Source organism: Penaeus vannamei, chromosome 3 (genome assembly GCF_042767895.1).
Source record: "Penaeus vannamei isolate JL-2024 chromosome 3, ASM4276789v1, whole genome shotgun sequence".
Classification (NCBI taxonomy): Eukaryota; Metazoa; Arthropoda; class Malacostraca; order Decapoda; family Penaeidae; genus Penaeus; species Penaeus vannamei.
The window spans coordinates 36,541,319-36,548,818 of NC_091551.1; the positions used below are offsets into that span (position 1 = coordinate 36,541,319).

The 7,500-nt window shown below is 52.9% G+C and overlaps 1 protein-coding gene across 1 annotated transcript in view; it reads right to left on the minus strand.

The window, feature by feature from the left end:
* The window catches only part of LOC113812421 (proteoglycan 4), a gene marked incomplete in the record, with an annotated part of 162,282 nt that overhangs the window by 17,696 nt on the left and 137,086 nt on the right, over nucleotides 1-7,500 (minus strand).

The window sequence follows — 7,500 nt, forward strand, 5'->3', positions numbered from 1 at the left end:
TTTTCGGGCCGGCGTTGCCATCAGCCAAAACGCACTCTCAACCTACTCGCGCCACCATCATGTCACACGTCAAAACAAGTGTGTACTCCTCGTAAATCTTACCTCACGGCAATCTGTTGGGAGTGTTTACATTCATAACTTACGAAGTACACTAACTGTACAACAGAGTGTATACACGTGCAAGTTTTTTGCCAGGAATAATGTGAAGACTAATTAGGATCTTACCTGTCGGGGCAACATTGGACACTTGCAGCTCCCCGGGGACGTTTTCTGTGATGCTCGAGTCTCTTATCTCTTTTTTCACATCCTCCACCTCTTCCTTTATCGAAACGTTTTCTTTCTCCGTATCCTTTTTACAGCTCATTTGCTGTGCTTCTCCTTTCTCTACATCATTTTTCTGTTGTTTTTCTCCCATTCCTTTTGCCTGGTCCTCCTCCTGCTCCTTTGCCTTGTCATCTCCACATTTCCTATCATTAGCTCCCTCCTGCCCCTCCCTCCCAAGCAGAAGCTCCTCCTCCTCCTCCTCCTCCTCATTCTCGCCTCCCTCAGTGCTCGCCCCGTCGTCCGTCTCGCCGCGTCCGTCGTCGATGTTGACGATCACGAGGTCTTCCTCGTGCTCGTCGCTCGACCTGAGGACGTCCACGATGGACCTCGTTCCAGATGGATTGAGCGACAGGATGTTGTCGTTGATGAAAATCGCCACGTCTTCTCGGGGCGGCTCGTTCTTCACGGCGACAATGACGTCACCGTCTCCGTCGTCGTCGTTAATATCGTCTTCGCCAGTAGCGGCGTTCTCCTCTGCGTCATCAGTGCCCCGTACAGTGCCAGTGAGGACGAACTCGTCGTTTTGATCCTTGACGTCGAACACCACGATGTCTGGTTCCGTCTCGTCTCGGCCGGTGATGTAGTCAGCGATCTCGTACTGTTCCGTGGGGCTTAAAACGTCCATGTTGGTTGTGAGAAGCTCCTTATACTCCCCGCCCCTCTCGCGCGCTGAGTCACGGGCGGAGAGACCGGCCTCAAGAATGCACGCGCCGCGCTCCCCCCTCCCGTCCATCCCGCCGTCGCTTTCCTCTTCATCACGCTCGTCGTCTTCAATTTCTGTTCTCTTTCGCTTCTTAATCTCCTCGCTCTCTTTCATGTCTCTTCTCTCTTGCTTCTCTTTAGGTACATTTGCTTCCTCTGTCACTTCATTATTTGCTGTCGGTTCTTCGGAGTACCCTTTCTGTGCTGTAACATTTTCTCCTTCCCCTTCGTCTGTGTCTCTCCCTTTGTCTCGGGTCTCTTCATCTCGCTCGTTTCTCCCTTGTTTCTTCGTGGTTCTCTCACCCTCGTCCCCGGCTTCCTCTTTCATCGGCTGGGGCCTTCCATCCCATACTCGGCTCTCAACGAAGTCATCTGCGTCAGGCGCGGCAGCCTGTGGGAGGAGACTCTCGACCTCTACGGCATCGGCGGCGGCGCTATCTTCTGACCGGATAATTGCCACTTCCGCCTCGCTGGCGGTTGTGGCTGCGGCGGGCTCGGCAGCTTGGGTGTGGAAGCTGGCAGGATTTCCTGCTCGGCTTTCTGATGCTTGCCCGTCACTCGCGGCTGCAGCATCTTGCTTGGTGATAACCTGGCAGGCAACCTCTGTGCTGTCAGCAACGACCTCCACATGGTCTGCGAGCGATGATGCAATGCCAATGTCGATATTTGTCTCGCTTTCTTTTTCGTTTTCGTTATAGAAAATCTCATCTGCTTTGCAAACGGTCATCTCGTCTCCATCTACATCACCATTAGTACTAATGCTATCGGTTTCGATTGTATCAGCCACGACCTCTGTACTCTCAATGACGAGATCTGTATTACCACCAACTTCCTCTTTACCAACCAAATTCTCTGTGATATCTGCTGTGGCTTCTACTTTGTTGATGCCTTCTGCTTGGTCACTCACGGCCTCGAGAATGTCAGCCTCCTCGGTCTCGTTACTAACGGCCTCAGCTTCGCCACTGCCAATACGATCCTCTTTGTCATCGGTCGCGGATTTAGCAGCTTCTTGGATATCAACTCCGGCAGTAAATAACGCACCACTGATTTCTACCTGCCCATTGTCACGGTCCAGTGGGTTGTCAAAAAACACTCTTCGATCTACACTCATTTCAGACGGATTGCTCACTAAAGATTCATCACTAACACCATCATTGTATCCCCCGCTTCCTTTATTATCGCCGACAGCTTCTGACGGGTCATCCACCTCCTGTGTGTGTGTGCTGACTTTTTCTAACTGGGCACTGACAGCTCCGCCAGCAGAGTGTCCGGGTTGCTGCAAGCTGTCCTCCAGGCGAGCGTTCACGTGTCCGCCAGCAGGTGTGTGTACCGTGTACACTAAGGTCTCAGCGCCGAACATTGCACGGTCGCGCTGTGCATGCTCTCGGCCGCCGTCGGTCTGCTCCGCCACGCTTCCTCCGTCCGACATCTGGGTCTCGAACACTCGATCAGTCAACATCTGCACAGTATTCTTAAGGGTGTGCGTGAGGCCGTCCACGCCCTTGTTCACGAGTTCCTGCTGCACGTCTGAGCTCAGCGCTGACTCCTCGCTCTCGTAGTGCAGCTCACCCTCAACCTCGATGCTGATCACGTTTACCGACACTTCTTTCTTCGTAGTCACGGGGGACGCGTTTATCTTCGGGCCAGACAATGTTCCTTCTTCGATTTGGTTCGCTATTTTAATCGTCTCACAAGCGTCTACCTTTTTGCTCTTTTTCTTTTGTTTCCTTGGGCTGCGTTTCTTATCTTTCCTCTCTTTACAATTCTTTTTCTCCTTGCCGTGTTCAGGCCTGTTATTGTTCTCCTCGTATCCTCCAATAATTAAGTCTCCGTTGGACGTCTCGTCGGCCAGCCCTTCCTTCCTGCCATGAGGTTCCGTCGGAGGCCCCGAGACGAGTGCTGGACCTTGCTTTTGAGTGTGTGTCGATCCGCCTTCCGCCTCCCGTCTACTAAATATCTTAACGTCTTGCGCCTCGTGAGTGCGGTGGCAACGCGGTGGTGCGGGCGCGCGCGTGCTCGCCGCCCCGGCTGGCTGGGGATCCTGCTTGCACTCCTCCGGGGACCTGCAATCACACTCTGCCTGCTCCTCCACCTTCATCTTTTTTGTTTTCCTGTTCTTTCTCTTCTTCCTCTTCGCGCGACTAATGTAACTCTCTTCGGAGGAGGTGACACTGTTCTGCTGACGCAGCGGCTGCGGCCTCGTGCGGGCAGCGTCCACACACTCGGGCGTGGCGCACGTGGAGGAGCTTCCTATCGAGTAGCTCCCCGTCGAAGCCGACCGCGCCGATAGGCTCCTGATGCCGGAGCTGCTGGAGGAGGCGGCGCTGGAGGAGGAGTATCTGCCAGAGGTCCTCCTAGCAGAAGAGGACGAGAAGGAGCACTCTGACGAGGAGAGAGTGACATCGTCGCTGGAATAGTCTGTGGACGTGGTGTCGAGAGAGCCTCTAGAGGAGGCAGCGAGGACGGCAATCCTGCGGCATCCCTTCGGCTTCACTGCGGCTTTCGGCGGGCCGCCCGCGTCGCCCCCGACGTTTTTGCTCTCGCTTCCTGTTTCCCACCCTCCCGCAGCTGACTCCTTCAAGGTCAAGTCCGTGCGACCTTTCGCCGCCGCGGCGTTTTCCTTGTTGAGGGCTGAGGACCTCCTCGCCCTCTTCTTGCCCTTCTTATTGGAACGACCGCGATTGCGATAGTGATTCCGTCCGACCATGGCGCTTGGGACGCGGCGCCGCTTCTCTGCACGCACACCGGCACGACTCCTCGAACACTGAGTCACAAACGTTGGTGCGTTCCCTCGCTGTCACGCGCCGCTAGTACTCCATCTTGGGAAACAGTTCCGGCGGCGAAGTCTGCCGATAACCCCAAGCTCCCTTGTCGCTTTCTAGGCTTGTATCTTGAATTCGTAAGAGCAACGGCGGGAATGCGGCCAGCAGAAGACGCCTCCACGAAGTTGATTCCAGGCTAATGTTATTACTCGACCGCACTAGGTCGCCGGGCGCACTTACATGGCCTCCCTGTGACGCATACACGGTCTCATCACCACGCAAGCAGAATCCCAAAATACCCGTCCATATAACACAACACACGTACGCCTAGCCACTCCTCACGCCACACATGACAATCCCCGACCACAACCACAGCGAGAGCGCGCCGACGCCTCCCCACAACACGAACGAGAACGAAGACTAAAGCGCGAGCACTGTAAGCCGGGCAAGAGCAGGAGATTCCCCCGCCGCTGTAGCACACGGGATCTGGAGCAGGAGTGAGGACCGAGGAGACGGCCCCAGGTACCTTGACCATCCTCGTCGCAGCCACCACCTGGAGGACACAGGGAGGGGTAGGGGGGAGAAGAGGGGAGGGCGGGGAGGGGGCGGAAGGGAAGGGAAACACAAGGGGTGCGCGAGGGAGGAAGAAAGAGGGGGAGGGCGAGGGGGAGAAGGAAAGAGGGGGGTGAGCAAAGGGGGAGGAGGTGGCGAAGGTTACTGGTGACGAATGGGAGGATCGCAAATAGGTTCAAAAGACGGATGATAGACGGCAGGAGAAAAGGGAAACATTGGCCAGGAGAAAAGGCTGAGAAGAAAGAGAGGAACACTGGAGAACAAAAACACGAACGAAGCGAATGAGAGAAAGGGTTAGATGAATTAGGACAAAATGGACACAAGGAAAGGGGAGAGACGCGTTCCCCACGTGCTGTAACGAACCCACGTGGGTGCCCGCTAAAAGCCGGGAACGCGGCGGGAGGGGAGTGGCGGGCGGGGCATGAAGAGGGTATGCAGGGAGGGCAGAGGGGCGAGCGCGAGGGTGACGAGAGGGAGGGTGAGCCTTGGGGTGCGGGGGCGGGGCTCTCTCACGCCTTCCTCGACATTCCTTTCCTCCCCTTCTCCTGCTCCTAGAATATTCTCCTTCCTGCCTCCCTGCCCTATCCATCTCTTCTCTTCCTCGACAACAAAGCAAACGACGCTGCGATGGGGTGGGTAGGTACATGGGGATGGGTGAGAGGAGGGGGGGTGCTCTGAGTAATGCTTGAGAGAACCGCGCTTCCGGCTGCATTCTTCGCCGGCAACTCGCTCGCGCGCACACACACGCACATATACGCACGCACACACAATCCGGCCGTGACCTTAAACACTCTCTCCATCTCTATCCTCTCGAAGACACGGTCACGCCACGCGGCCGTCACGCTGCTTCCCATGCTCCGTGTTATCCGTTCCATCGGCTCGAGGTCAGGCCTGCTCGCCACCCCGAAGGAGCCCCCGCCGCCTCCCAGTAGCCCGCCCATCGCTTAAAGGGGAGGGTCGGTCAGCCGAAAGGTCCTTCGGTCAGTCGCAAAATCCTCGATCAGTCACACTCGCTTCCCGCCCACTTCGACGCTACCCCGGGCCCTTCAGTTATACATGTTAATAACAAGCAAAATTCCCAACGGAGGTAATTAAGTGAAAGTCACCTGGCTAAGAGAGGGGGGGGAGGGGGTGAAAGGAGTCTTCCTAATCATTAACCTTGACTCCTCGTGAGACAGGTGGGTTTGGAGGAAGGGGAGGAGAGGGAAGAGCAGCTGGACGTGCACCGCGGTCAGACGAGGAAGCTCTTCCTGTGTGAGACACAGCGTGGGTTCTCCTTACCGAAAGATAATGGTTCAGAGTCCTAATCGACTATTTTTCTTCCTTATCCTGGAATAACACTTGTCTATCCTAATGGCCCTAGCCCCTATCCTTCCGTAGCTTACGATAACACGCTCCGAGCCTAAAACAACACGGCCAGCTCCACTGCCAACAATACTTTAGTTCCAGCTTCTAACAACATTGTGAAAACACGGTCACAATGCACAGACAGACAGAGACAAATACAAGCGCGCGGCGACAAACACAAGGGAGAGAATAAGCGCGAGGGCACAGACAAAGAAGCCGCAAGCACAACTACAACGCATTTCAATCAGCGCTGATCGTGGGCCCGCAATTACTCCCTCCATTAACACCTCATCAGTTGTGAAAAGCGGACAACGTGGACCAAAGTTCATCTCAAGGCCGTCATGGAAAGGCCAACCCTTGTTATTTCCTAGCACGGGTGGGAGTGGGGGGGGGCGACCCTCGAATCCTTCATGTGATGTAACACATGGTGGAAAATGGAAAGGGAGAAAACTAAAAGATAACTGAGAGACGAAAAAAAATGAGCTGGACGAACCGAAATAGGATGTTCAAAGAAATGGCGATACAAGAATAAGGTAGAGAAACATGAAAATATAAAGGATAGTATTCATTAACAATAAAAAAATAATAAAACGAAATCACTGGACACCAGCCATGGACGGGAGTTAATCAGGCAACAGGTGGACACGGAGTAACATAACCGAGAACCTAAGACGCTTTACTATGGTTTCGAGACAGGACGAATTTCACGCCGTCTTACACATGCGGGGTTTTAAGCCCTGCCAGTTCAGGGCTTGTACAGGTGACCCTGACTGACTTCTAACCCCCAACGCATGCACACACGCAGACACACTGTAACCTCTTTCGCCTGACCTTGTGTGACCTTATATAACCACATTCTCCATCATAAATTGCGAAAACAGTGCCATGAATTTTTAAAAAGTTTTCAAGAAATAAATAATTAAAGTAAGGTAGACAAGAGGAAGTGTGAGGCACGAAGAAAGGAAGGAGAAGAGGAGGGAAGGAAAACAAAGGATATAAACAAAGGAAAAGGAAAAGGAACAGGTTGGGGCACGTGGCAGAGGGGAGGGAATGGAATGAAACAGGAAAGAGGAAGGGAAGGAAACCAGGAACTGGGAGAAGCAAGAGAAATGGAAGGAAATGGGGAAAAAGGGGAAATGAAAGGTAAGAGGCTGGTAAGAAGGAAATAGAATTTCATGTAAACACTCCTCGACCTTATCTAACCTTCTTTTCAAGTCTTACAAAATCGTGTTTGCGCGGAGTGAGTAACAGAGGAATGAAAATCAGAAAGGAAATGAAAAAAATACAGAGGAACAGGCGAAATAATATATAAGAAAAACTTTGCCTTGTCTCCACGGCAGCCCCAAGATACGGGAACTTATGGCACACCGTCGTCACGTGCTAATTGCTAGACGGGATGGAATTTATAATCCCATCTGACAAATATAACCATAACCAAATAATTCACCGGCATCCCAAACGACAAAAAACGCCTCTCAAAGGGGTCTAAAATATAAATCTACCAAAAAAAGACAAACCAGTCGCGGAGCTAAATATACACGACGTGACACGCCACAGCTGCGTCACGTTATGTCATCTTCGCCGGTCTGTGCACAAGTAATATTTTTTATATCTGTACACGAAGATGATGACTTTTATGTGACATTCGTGTATAAGTTTTAACGTAACTAACGAATACATTCACGGATTACACGCCTATTTATGATAAACACACATTCAAACACATCCACATATACAGACACAATGGTGAATGTGACCCAGCAATGCTGGAGAAGCGTGACCCTACACCGCC